This window comes from Nycticebus coucang, chromosome 11 (genome assembly GCF_027406575.1).
Source record: "Nycticebus coucang isolate mNycCou1 chromosome 11, mNycCou1.pri, whole genome shotgun sequence".
NCBI classification, from domain to species: domain Eukaryota; kingdom Metazoa; phylum Chordata; class Mammalia; order Primates; family Lorisidae; genus Nycticebus; species Nycticebus coucang.
This window is the reverse complement of record NC_069790.1, coordinates 78,543,373-78,557,046: the sequence shown is the minus strand read 5'-3', so window position 1 is coordinate 78,557,046 and position 13,674 is coordinate 78,543,373. Positions and strand designations below refer to the sequence as shown.

At 41.8% G+C, this 13,674-nt stretch overlaps 1 pseudogene; it reads left to right on the top strand.

Moving 5' to 3' along the window:
• Positions 1–13,162: 13,162 nt before the first annotated feature.
• LOC128560679 (uncharacterized) lies at positions 13,163–13,377 on the top strand (annotated as a pseudogene).
• The last annotated feature ends 297 nt before the right edge of the window (positions 13,378–13,674 follow it).

The following is a 13,674-nucleotide window of genomic DNA, read 5'->3' as shown; positions in this document are numbered from 1 at the left end:
TGCTAAATTTTAGAGATCTGAAATAAACAAGAAAAAAAATCCCTCAAGGAATTTACAGGATAGAAAAAAGATGGAAGTTAATATAATCTTAAACTGGAAGATTAAGATTATATTAAGAAGAAGGAAGAAGGAAAGGAGTAAAGGTGAATTTGTTCTTTTTTTTTTTTTGAGCTGGACACTAGTCTTTTCCTTTTCTTTTTTTCTTTTTTGTTTCTTTGGAACGCTAGACTTTTACTGCTTTGGGGCAATAGTGCTCCTTGTTCTTGGGTCTTTGAACTTGGACTGAATTTCACTGCTGGCTTTCCTGGTCTCCAGCTTGTAAATTGTAGGTGGAGGGACTTCTCAGACTCTGTAAACATGGGAGCCAATTCCCATTCTATATATACTATACCCTACTGGCTCTAGTTCCTCTGGAGAATCCTAATACAAATGGCTCCTGGTATAAGGTTCTCTGAATCCTTGGAGTTGGATCTTAAAATTTAAAGTTAAGGCACTGAAATTAGAAAGAAAAAGAAGAGCTGAGTGTAGGGTCTCATGCCTGTAATCCTAGCACTTAGGGAGGCCAAAGTGGGAGGATAGTTTGAGGCCAAGAGTTCAAGACTAGCCTGAGCAAAAGTGAGACCCTATTGAAAACACATGTAGTGAGAATAAGATGGAATCAGTCAGTCTAGGGTGGATATGACATAGCTAGTCTGGTCCTTTTAGGTCCCACATGACCTTCACCTCCTGTCTTTCGTTCTTATTGTTTTGTATATTTAGTTCCCACCCACCATAAAGATGCTCATCTTGAATAGTTTAGGAAGATTGATTTAGGAAATTGACTTTTTTTTTTTTTTTTTGAGACAGAGTCTCACTTTGTCACCCCCATGGAGTCCGTGGCATCATAGCTCACAGCAAACTCAAACTCTTGGGCTCAAGCAATTCTCTTGCCTCAGCCTCCAAAATATCTGGGACTACAAGTGCCAGTCACAAAACCTGGCTATGTTTAGAGATGGATCTTGCTTTGGCTTGGGCTGGTCTCGAACCTGTGAACTCAGGCAATCTACCTGCCTTGGCCTCCCAGAGTGCTAGGAAGGAAACGGACTTTTGAATTGGAAATATTCTAATAGGTCACTGACTTATGCCTATTATAATTTAAAATAAGGATTAATGTGGTCTTTGCTTTAGGAGGATTGATTTAGGAAATTAACTTTTAAATTGGAAATGTTGTAATAGATTTCCACTGAGTTATGCTGATTATTATTTAAAATAAGGGCTATTGTGGTCTTTGCTTTAGGAGGATTTATTTAGGAAATTAACTTTTGAATTAGAAATGTAATAGATTATCACTGAGTTGTGCTGATTATTATTTAAAATAAGAATTAATGTGGTCTTTGCTTTGAACTGTTGTATATAAAACTGTGATTTTGGAAATGGAAAAATGGAACAGTCTTGGAGAGGCTACTCTCATTATTCTCCAGAATCACTGGCTTTCTGACAAATAAAATTTGGTGGACCTAATTTTTCTATTTTTAGTAGAGAGTAGAGTAGTCTCTGCATATTGGCTGACAGTGACAGGTGGTCAGACGCTCTTCATCCTGTAACACTGTCTCTACAAAAAATAGAAAAAGAAGTCAGGCATGGTGGCCTGCACCTGTAGTTCCAGCAACTCAGGGAACTGAGGCAGGAGGATTGAGAAAGACTCTGTCTCAAAAGAAACACCCTGTCCCCCAGAACAAAACAAAAAACAAAAGAAAAAAAAGGCAAGGCTCTCTTTTTTTTTTTTTCTCAAACGCCACCACTTACAATGGAGAGCCATACCCCCAATACCACTCTGAACACACCAAATCTCTTCTGATCTCAGAAGCTAACCATGAGAGGAAGCCATGTCCCCACAGACCCATGGTCTCTGCCATATATTTTCCAAGCTCTTCTTTATTTGTAATTCATGCCTTTTATTCTGCCTGGATGGTCCTACCCTGAGGGTGATGCATATAGAAAGTACCCACTGACTGTTGAAGGGTGGGTGAAATGAAAGGAAATGAAATTAAAAAGCACATAGTTTAATAATAAAGAAAAATTGCCCCACTTTCATTGGGAAGTCATGAATATTTCCAGAATCTTCAGCCAGAAATCCTGGCATTTCCAGGAAACTGGCTAACTATAATTGGTACAGAGAAACTGCAACCTTTTAATTACATTGCTACTTGCCAGGAGTTAAGCGACGTTGTTCTTGGAATTGGAGAGTACAATTGGGTGTGATTGGTATCCCTCTGCCACTGTGCTGAGGAATCTGGCTTAGCTTCCCCAGGAACATCAGGCTAGGTGGTGATGTGTCTAGAATGCAGAACAGTCTGCTCAGGGACCAGTTTCTGGGGACATAGAGTTATGGACTCCATGTAAAAGGCAGGACCCTTCGCTCTAACTTCTAGCTGTGTGATAGCAGTTCTCAAATTATAGTGTGAATGTTACCTGATGAAGAGGGTCTGGCCGCCTGTCACTGTCAGTCAAAATGCAGAGGGGATGGGCCCACCAAACTTTGTCAGAAAGCCAGAGATTCTGGAGAACAATGAGAGTAGCCTCTCCAAGACTGTTCTGTTCTTCTATTTTCAAAATCACAGTTTTATACATAGAAGTTCAAAGCAAAGACCACATTAACTCTTATTTTAAAGTAATGATCAGTATAACTCAGTGACCTATTACAACATTTCCAATTCAAAAGTTAATCTCCTAAATGAATCCTCCTAAACTATTCAAAATAGGCATCTTTAGGGTGGGAGCTAAATTTACAGAACAGTAAGAATGGAAGGAACGAGGTGAAGATCACAGAAGACCTAAACTGACCAGACAGCTGTGACCAGACCAGCTGGGTTGTCAGCCATAGCCTAACTTCATCTTATTCTCACTACATGGCTCTCATGAATACAAGTAACTAGGAAGATGGTTTAAAAATGTAGATTCCTGGAAACTCCATCCAGGTAAGCTGATTCATAGGTCTGGGTTGGGGCCCAAGAATTTATGTTTTAACAAGTTTCTTCTGGGCCATTTTTTTTTTTTTTTTTGTAGTGTCAGAGTTTCACTTTACCGCCCTCGGTAGAGTGCTGTGGCGTTATAGCTCACAGCAACTTCCAGCTCTTGGGCTTTCGCGATTCTCTTGCCTCAGCCTCCCGAGTAGCTGGGACTACAGGCGCCCGCCACAATGCCCGGCTATTTTTTTTGTTGTACTTTGGCCGGGGCTGGGTTTGAACCCACCACCCTTGGTATATGGGGCCGGAACCCTACTCACTGAGCCACAGGCGCCACCCTGGGCCATGTTTTGAGAAGATTGGACTCTCATTTGGAGAACCTAGGATAAAAGTTTAATCATCAGCGACAGCATCACCCTAGATCCAGGCCAGAGAGGCTCCTGCTCTGGGGTCTGTGGGTTAGAGGGCTCCACTCTGGCGCTCCCTGGCCGTGTTGGTTGAGGAGTCTGGGGGCTTGAGGAGATGAGCCAATCTGGTCACTGAGACTAGACTTCTAGATTGTGATCTGGGCTTGTGGAGGTGGGGGAGAGAGAAAGACAGAGAGATTATTATGTGCTTATGGAGGCTGACAAATCACACAACCTGCTGTTTGCAAGCTGAAGCCCAGGGAGTCTGGTGGTGTAGTTCAGCCCGAGTCAAAATGCCTGAGAAGCAGGGGGGCCAATAGTGCAGTCAGAGGGCTGGAGAAGATGGCAGGAGCTGTCTCTGCTTTAGCACAAGCAGGCAGGAAGCAGACAGGGATGAATTCCTCCTTCCTCTGCCTTTTGTTCTGGTCAGGATTCCCAATGGCTTAACTGAGGCCTGAGTTCCCTTATTCAAATGCTAATCTCATGTGGAAATGCCCTCACAGACACTCCAGAAATAAAATTTAATCTGAGTACCCAGTGGCCAGTCAAATCAATGCATCAAATTGATCTCTGGTGGTGCTGAGTGGGCTCCTGGTTGGGCTTGGGCTTCTTCCCTGGTCTGACCTCCAGAGGGCAAACCTTGCGGTGTCCAACCTTTGGCCTGAGCGGGGCAAAAGCAGCTGTTTGTGAGGGTGTGGATGGCATTACGAGTGGCCCACGGGAGTCCCGCAGAGAGGGCTGGCTCTGGGAAAAGAGGCGGTGGGGGCCATTGGCTGGGGGTTGGCTGTCCCAGTTCCAGCACATTCTTTCTACACTGGGTTTTCAAGGGTTTGAAGTATATTTATCTGGTAGGAGCCGTTTAATCAAAGCTTCGATTAGTAACCTCTAATGGGTAGACGTGTGGCCTGTGGACCTTCATTTGTACTCTTGCCTCGGGCCCCACAAATGTTGGGTGCAGATCTGATCAGTGTTTCAAAATTAGTAAAATCTTATAATTGATTTCTTCTAATCAAAAATTGTCCTCCACGCCGGGCTCTAGAGAAGGGAAAAGTGGACAAAGGAAATAGGCCCTGCCGGGTTGGCCCCACCGTCAGGGCCCAGTGAGGGAGAAAACCTTGCATGGCAAGGCAGACCTCAGTGTGACCTCAGTGTGACCTCTGTTCTCCTGCCTGCTGTCCTCTTACATAAGCAGGGAGAGCAGGAGCAGAGCAGAATTCCATTTTGCAGAACTGGCAGATTCAAGCCATGGGGTGGGATGGGGGAGCAAATCTGGGTTTTCTAATCTCATTCTCTATAGGATTCTGGCCTCCCCCTGTGTAAGTCAAGTGGCCCTAACTTTTTTTCTTGGAGTGAGATATAGTCTGAAAATGCAAATAATTTTCAGAACAACTTTAAAATATTTTCAAAAACAGTTGCACATAAAAAAAGATGTGTTCAGAGTTGGTTCTATCATTTTATAAGTGGATTATCAAAAGAAACTTTGATTTATTTTTGTCTGAAAGGTCACCTATGTCCATCACTATGGGATCAGTCACTGGTACGTTATTGAGTTCATTTGGTGAGGTCACGTCTTCCTGAATAGTTTCCATGCTTGTGGATGTTCATGGATATGAATATGGGCATGAAGTGTTAGGTATTTATTTCAGTCTTCACAGTCTGGGCTTGTTTGAACCTGTCCTTCTCTAGAAGGCTTTCTAGGTACTAAAAGGGCCTTGAATGTTGTGGTCTAAGTCTCTGGTCACTGCAGCTGTATCAGCCCTGAAGGTGCCCTAAGCCCAGTAATGTAGTGACTCTTACAGATTCCTGTTGGTATCTGTAAGATTCAAGAGAATTCAAGAGAATTCCTGGATTAGCAGGCAGATTCTCTCACTCTCTTCTCTCACTCTCTGTCCAGGGCTGCTGGAGTTGGGGGAGGAGTAACATGGGCCCTCCCTCATGGCTCCCAGTACCAGGTCACACCTAAAGTCAGCTCAGTCTCACCCAAAGCCAGAGGTGACTGTTGTCTGGCTACCTCTGATGTTTATTCAAAGCCCAAGGGATCATTAGCCATCAGGTGGTGAATCTGCCAGGTCTTGTCCTCCTTCAGGGAAGCAGGTTTCCTTCTGGCCCAGGGTGGGTCCGGAAATGCCATCCAGGAGCTAAGGCCTGGACTCAGGGGCCTCAGGAGTCTGCTTGGTACTTTATTTTACTGTGACTGAGCTGGTACCCAAGTTTCAAAACAAAGTTCTCTGCTTTCTTCCCTCTCCTTTCCTTCAGTGGAAGAAGACTCTTTCTGAGTCTAGCTGCCTGTGGTTGAGGTTAGGGTGTAACACAGGCACTGGCTTGGCTGTAGCTCCTAGTGTCTTTCACCCCAAGTCCACTGGCTGCCAGCAGCACAGCGGTAGGAATTGCCCAAGGATTGCAGCCCTTGTAGGCCCTTATGAATTTAGTGCAGGCACAGGCTGCTCTTTTTCTGTCAGTGGTGGGGCTAGAGGGAACTTGGTCTTTGGGGTAGAGGATTTCCCTCTGGTCAGGCTGATCTAAATGCTCCCTCCACAGGTACTAGAGGAATTCTGCTCTGGGCCATGTTCCCCTGTGCCAGGACACTGATCTGTTTTCCTCTTATCCAATTGTCCATTTTTCTTAGGATCCTTTACTGGTACCTCCTTGTTCTCTTCTCCTGGGGCGTCTGGAGCACCCAGGGCTTTGGACTGGACATCCTGTTTTCTCCGTCAGCACTCACTGCCTGGTGATATTGGGTGATACTACCAAACGTCAAGTTTATGTTTTCAGCCATGATCTTTCTGAACTATAAGAAGGTAGCCATTTGCTGCCTCAGTTTCTCCACTTGGATGTCTAACACATACCCTCAACATTCCTAGAACTGAACTCCGGCTCTTACCCCCCACCACACACACACCTGCTCCTCCATCCTCCCACTTGCTCAGGCCAAACAGCTTGGAGTCATCATCCCTTTCTGTCACCCCACAGAGACCAGTGTCTAGCCTCCCTTCACAGTGTGTGTGGACTTTGATTCTTCCTTTCTTACCACTCTGCTGCCATTGTCTGCTCCATACACCATCGTCCTGGGAATGGTCTCCCCAGCCCCCGGATCTGTTTCTGAGGCAGCAGTCAGAGTGGTCCATGTGAAAGTTGGATCAGAGCATCCCAAGGGCTCTCTGTTTCATGCAGAGCTTGAGGAGCCCCAGTGGGATCTAAGAAATACCTTGACCTTCTTGATCTTGCCTCCTACTTCCCTTCCCTTCACTTTTTCTCTCTGCCCTCCTCTTTGAACACATCTGGCACGCTCCTGCCCCATAGCCTCTGCTCTGAGTACTCCTGCCTGTACCACTCCTTCCTCAAGACACTGTGTGTGATGCCCTTCCTCATCATGATATTGTTTGTTCTGTGGGTCACCCACCTAGAATGCACGTTCCAAGATTTTCATGTTGTTTCCTTTCTTCTCTGAGCCTAGAAGAGAGTCTGACCCCTTGCAGGTGCTCACAAACTATTTGGTGGATGAATGGATGATTGGAGGATTATCTGGAACCAGGCTACAGAGGAAAATAGACTTGCAAAAGGAGCAGAACACCCTTGGCTAGAACAAGACCAATGAACACAAGAGTCATCCTGAAATGTTGTTTGGACACTGTTTGAACCTCTGGCATAAAGGTCAATGTGTAATTTAATTTTTAAGTACACAGAGCATGGTTTATTCCTAAGCACAATTTAGTGAATGCTCCTCTGTTGCTTTTATAAAGCACTGAATAATCAAAGCCACTCTCTCCCCATGAAAGCCCTATTATAGATGATGTTACAGCAAAGAGGCTGTTGGGGAGGGGGGAGAGACCTATTATTTCACCCTCCAGGCGGTGCCTAAACTGGGCCCATACAAGTCAGGATCTGTCAATGTCAAAATAGGGGTTTTAAAAAATGCCTTTAAAAATGTATATTTTCTCTTCCCTTGCTAGAAACCGAGAACCACTGAAAATTGAAGTTACTATAGCAATTGGTTCTACCTAGGACATTCTCCTGTCCCTACTGGCTTGATAAGTGATCACTTTTCCAAAGAATAGTAAGCCACAATTTAGGTCAAAAGAGATGTAAAAATTGCTTATTTTATTTACTTGTTATAGGACCACTTCTTAGGAAGAGTGAGCTGATTTTTATATTTATAAATCATGTCTTAGGTATATGCAGCTCATTTAAAGTTCCATAAATGGCCGGATTAATACCAGGTAACATCTAAACCATGGGTGTGTGGATTAGACAGGAAAGACGAGTGAGGCCTTTGAACTGTGCAGTTCTATCATGCTGTCTGATTTCTAATTGTTCAATCTAACCTCTGGAAGTTTGCTTTGGTTTTCAGTCTAACAAGTGATGTACCTTTTTAACGTTTGTTTTCTTGTGTTAATGAATTTCTTCTCCTTTTATCTTGTTAGCCTCAGTAACAAATTGCATTTACTCCAGTTTGTTGGATGTATTAAGTGAAGAGGTTTGCCTCAAATTCAGGACAACAACAATGATGGGTTGACATCAGTTGGGTTTACATCAACCACTCTGTGTCTTCCCAGGTTCTCCATGTAAGGCTTTCCTGATTTGTCTCAATTTTGACCCCATGCCCTTTTTGGGGATTGTTACTGAGCCCCAGGGCAGCTTTCTCTAGGGATACAGAGAAGGTAGGTAGAGGAGCAGGTGGTGGTAAAAGGGGTTAGAAGGGTGATTTAGTGGAACAAAGAGGAAAAGAGAGGCAAGAAGAAAAAATGGCACATCTAGGCATCATGTGCTGTGGACATAAAGTTAATAGACAGTTTTCTATACTGTTTGTTGGAAATAAATTTTAAAACTATGCTTGCTTATTACTATTTTTAAATGCGCAAGCCACTCTGGAGGTGGTGGACTGGATGGTATGTTGTAGGAGAGAAAAAGTCAATCTCAATTCTTTCTAGGCACACTTTGAATTCAGATCTTTACAATTCCTCAGAAACAACTCATAAAGAAACAGAGAGTTGTCGGGATGGCTGTGATGCTGTTCCCCGCTCTATGGTTCACTAAGCCCCAGATGCCGGACATGTGGCCATGAGAGAAGGACTTTCGATTTTGAGGAGTCATGAGTTGATTCAGTCTGTCTTTATGTTTTAACACCATAAAGCAGCATCGAGGTAAGGGATCAAAAGATGAAAAAAGCCAGCATGAGTGAGGGTTTCTTACCTAAAAGCATCTATTTTCTTGCATGATGTCAGAGGGAAGAGCCTGGTAGTTACTGATAAGATGGGCTGCTAAAAACAAGCAAACAAACAAAAAAGCCCACACTCCTCTCAAACTAAGAAAGATCCAACCACATACTCTTTTTTTTTTTTTTTAATTTTATTGTTGGGGATTCATTGAGGGTACAACAAGCCAGGTTACACTGATTGCATTTGTTAGGTAAAGTCCCTCTTGCAATCATGTCTTGCCCCCAGAAGGTGTACTCTTATATGACTACTCTTTTTTTTTTTTTTTTTTGCTTTTGAGACAGAGTCTCACTCTGTGCCCTGGGTAGAGTGCCATGGCATTGTCATAGCTCAAGCGATCCTTCTGCCTTAGGCTCACAAGATCCTCTTGCTTCAACCTCCCAAGTAGCTGGGATCACAGGCGTCCACCACAACACTGGACTATTTTTAGGAGGGATGGGTCTCACTCTTGTTCAGGCTGGTCTTGAACTCCTAAGCTAAAGCAATCCGCCCGCCTCAGCCTCCCGGAGTGCTAGGATTAGTAGTGGCTCTTGCCTGGCTATATGCATACATGACTACTGTTAACTGAAATATTTACAGTGACTAAAGAATGGCAGCAAAATAAATATCCTCCGGCTCCCCACTAGTCCAAAGTCCCTCCAGGAAAGATTGTCATTGATATCTGTTCAAATTCATCCAAGAAACACTGATATTTTATTACATGTGTGGAAAACTTTATATAAAATATATTAATAAAAATGTTAGACAGTAATTGGAAACAAATTAAGGGTAAAAATTTCTGGTATCTTAATTTCTGCTTCTATCTGTACCATTTAGTCTTTTAACTGTTTTCTTTATTGAATATTAGACTTAGAAGACTGTGAGAAGTCACCTGGTGATGCCTCCTTCCAGTTTAAGCACCCCCATTTCACAAGCACGGCTAAGGTGCTCATTCCTGTGCAAGGTGATCTGTTCCTTGGCTAAGCAACCTTAAAGAATGATAGCAAACCAGAATGTGGAAAACATTTAACTTTAATAGGTCATGAAACTCTGGAAGGTTTCTTTGGAAAGATGTCTTATTTTCAGTCCCCATTTTGTAGTACAGGTTGAATAACCTAACCCCCAAATCCAAAATCCAAAATGCTCTAAAATCTGAAACTTTTGAGCACCAACATGATACTCAAAGGAAACACTTATGGAAACGTTTCAGATTTTGGAATTTTAGATGAGGGATGCTTAACCTGTAAATATAATGCAAATGTTATAAAATCGAAAAAAAAAGTCAAAATCTGAAATACTTCTGGTCCCAAGCATTTCAGATAAGGGATACACAACCTATAAAACTTGAACTTTCTTGTTCATGGAAGAATTAGATACAATGAAAGAGATGACTGTACCTTTTTTTTTTGGTTTGTTTTTCTGTTTAAAGAAGCTCAATGTTGAGAGTTATTAGCATATGCTCAATTACAGAGTTGTTAAATACTAATTGCATCCTGGCTCTGGTTTTATTTTCATCTAGGTTATTTAGATTTATTTTTGACATTATTTCATATCATTACTCACCAGAAACCTACCAATTTTCCTGGTAGTGAATGTGAAAGGGCTGAAGGAAATGGAGATATTTGAGAAACTACCAACTGGTAGCCAATATACACATTTGAGATATATGTAGGCATTTTCCATTGAAAGAGTGACTATGGGAGCCAAAATAGGAAATTTGGTGTTAAATTCTCCACGAGTCTCTTGTTTGACAGCATATTGTAACATTGCTGAATTCATTGGGGGGTGGGGGGATGGGGAGCACCTTGCTAAGTCAAAATACGTGAGTACAGCTGAAAAGTTAAAAAAAGTTATTTTTCCGATTTTTAAAAATTTTATCCCAAATTTTGCCAACAATAGCAAAAAAAAAATTGCCTGGTAAAGTTTATGAGATTAAAAATATTGTTCAAATCAGGCTAGATATGCATATAAAGTTCCTGTTGATGTGACCTGACCATACAACATTAAAAATCAATAGAATTGAGGGCGGCGCCTGTGGCTCAGTGAGAAGGGCGTCAGCCCCATATATCGAGAGTGGTGGGTTCAAACCTGGCCCCAGCCAAACTGCAACAACAAAAAAAATAGCCAGGCATTGTGGCAGGCACCTGTAGTCCCAGCTATTTGAGAGGCTGAGGCAAGAGAATCGCCTAAGCCCAGAAGTTGGAGGTTGCTGTGAACTGTGACGCCACGACACTCTACCAAGGGCCAGAGGGTGGGACTCTGTCTCTAAAAAAAAAAAAAAAAATCAATAGCATTGTAAACTAAACTGTGCTTTCTGCTGTTCAAGTGGAAATGACCATCAAGAGTAAATAGATAATGACTTAGAGATGCTAAAAGTTGGAGGAAACATTGGAGATCAATGTAGTTTAGCCCTTTACAAATTTTAGAAACCAAGAAATTGAATGGCTCCCTGACTAACCCAAGGTCTCATGACTCTTCAATGGCAGAGCCAGGCTGGAATCGGAGCTCAGATTCCAGGAGAGAATATCTTTATTATACCATGCCATGCCAGCACCCAAATTCTAGCACTGCCTTTGCAAGCATTGCATTTAAACCCGACTCTTGGGCGGCGCCTGTGGCTCAGTCAGTAGGGCGCCGGCCCCATATGCCGAGGGTGGCGGGTTCAAACCCGGCCCCAGCCAAACTGCAACCAAAAAATAGCCGGGCGTTGTGGCGGGCGCCTGTGGTCCCAGCTGCTCGGGAGGCTGAGGTAGGAGAACCGCTTAAGCCCAGGAGTTGGAGGTTGCTGTGAGCTGTGTGAGGCCACGGCACTCTGCCGAGGGCCATAAAGTGAGACTCTGTCTCTACAAAAAAAAAAATAAATAAAAAAAATAAACCCGATTCTTATTTACTAGCTGCTAATGAATCAGAGCCATGTAGATGTAGATCAGAATCACATGGTTAAATGTCTGACAAAGTAGTGTTGAATTATATATATGTATATATAATATATGTGTGTATTTATATATGAGAGAATTAAAATTACTTTTTCTCTTTATTAAACTAACCCTTTCTCCCCCTACCCCCTGCGCAAAATTATGGGATCATTCGTTGAGATGATTAGCGGTGGGAAAACAGTGATGTCACAGGAAGATGACCAGATGCCTGCAGAAACGGACCTCTCATCCTCCTCTGCCAGGCATTAGCTACAGAATTGCTTTATTTTCTAGTCAAAAAAACAAGGATGTAGATGATTGTTCTATCTCCCAAAAAATACTCCAAGGATAAATAAAATAATTAAAATGTTCTGAAGGTTTCATACATTTCTAAAATAATTAGAGGATTTAGACCTCAACTCCAACTTATTAATAGAATGCTGACTTCAAGGTTTTTCGTAGTTATGAATCAGTGATTCTCAGGAATTCCTTTCTTTACCATTTAGTCTTTAAACTGTTTTCTTTAGTGAATCTTAGATTTAGAAGACTGAGAAGTCCACCTGGTGATTTCTTCTCCCAGTTCAAGCACCTCCTTTAAGAAGCACTACTAAGGAACTCATTCTGTGCAAAAGCTGTTCCTTGGCTGAGCAGCCCTAAAGAAGAAAAGTATTCATATTATTAAGAAAAATTTATCTCAGTGTAATTTTTAATATAGTCCTGGTATTTTTTTGAGTTACATAAATTTCATCAATTTTTAAAATATTTGAATTCTACTATCACGTTTGTCCATAGTGCTTTTGTCTAGGTGTTTTTATCTCAAACTTGAAATAATCCTATATTAAACACCCTTCACTCCTGCATTGATGAGAATAGGTAAGTGGTTAAAATCATAAACTCTGGAGTTAGACCAACCTGGATTTAAGTGCTGGTTCTACCACTTGCTAACTGTATAACTTGCAAAAGTTACTTAGCCCCCTAAGCCTTAGCCTTCTTGTTTGTGAACTGTAAAAGTAGTAATTCCAGTATTTTGTGGTTATGAGGTTAAAAATATAATTTATGTAGACACATAATGCATAGTAACTATTCAATAAATAGTTAGCTATTTGTAGTATCCATTCTCTTTATATTTTTGGCATAAGCACAGGACCTTACATTTATCCTAAATAACTTGTATTTTGTTGTTGTTTTGGGTCTGGCTTCTATATGAAGAGATATTTTTGAATTGTGTCCTGGTGTATTAGCTCTCTCTCTCTCTTTCTAATTTTTTCCTAAATATTCACCAACGTGCATACTATGGTCTTCATGGTTTTGCCATGGCAGATGATAAATTCTTGGAGTTGCATTTTAGGATTGGAGCCAATCTTTGACCAACACTCTTTGGTCAAGTTGTTTGCCGAACCATGAAGCAAACTACCCACTTATCTTTATCTTGCTGCCCCCCAGCCCTCATTTCTTAAATTTAACACAAAAAGGCACCCTGCACATGCCTTCCTCCTGACAAAAGGCAACCAAATCAAGAAAAGAAAGCGATCTAATTGGCATGACGATCTAATTGGCCGTTTTCAGTGAATTAGTGATCAATACTTCTTTATTATGTCTTGTTTACAAACCAGCCATTTTAGAATTTTGCTTGGAATCTGCATGAGGCTTATTGAATTGTATATGAATCTCACTCTTTCACTCTTTTTAGAAGTAAAAACATAATCGCTTCTCGGCCTTTTGGCTAAGATCAAGTGTAGAAGTAAAAACATTTCTAGCAACAAAGCACCTCTTCATTCTGCTTGATTCTCACAAGCAGCTCTCTGATCTCATCTGCAAACTCATTTGATATTTTGGAATAGAATTCGTGTTAACTGAAGTTTCGAATTCATTTAGGATGGGTGAGGATTCCCTTGCTACCTCTTTTCCTATTGTACATTTTAATTTTCTCTGCATGATGTTTACCTTGTGATTAATGTTTATTCTCTGTGAGAGAGATATGGAAGTAAGATATGAAAGGTGGATGGTTCTTTGGTTATGCTATCTATCTGTTCAGGTTGTATTGTCCAAGAGATAGTGCAGCTATTCCTTCCCTGATCTTTTCCTGGCTACAGAGATAGAAAAGAAAAACAAATATCTTATATTTAGTGTTTTTCTCAGGCCCCAAATTATTGTGAGACTTTACATTCTCCTATCACTCTAAACAGTTTTGGCCTTTCTTTTATTACATGCATGG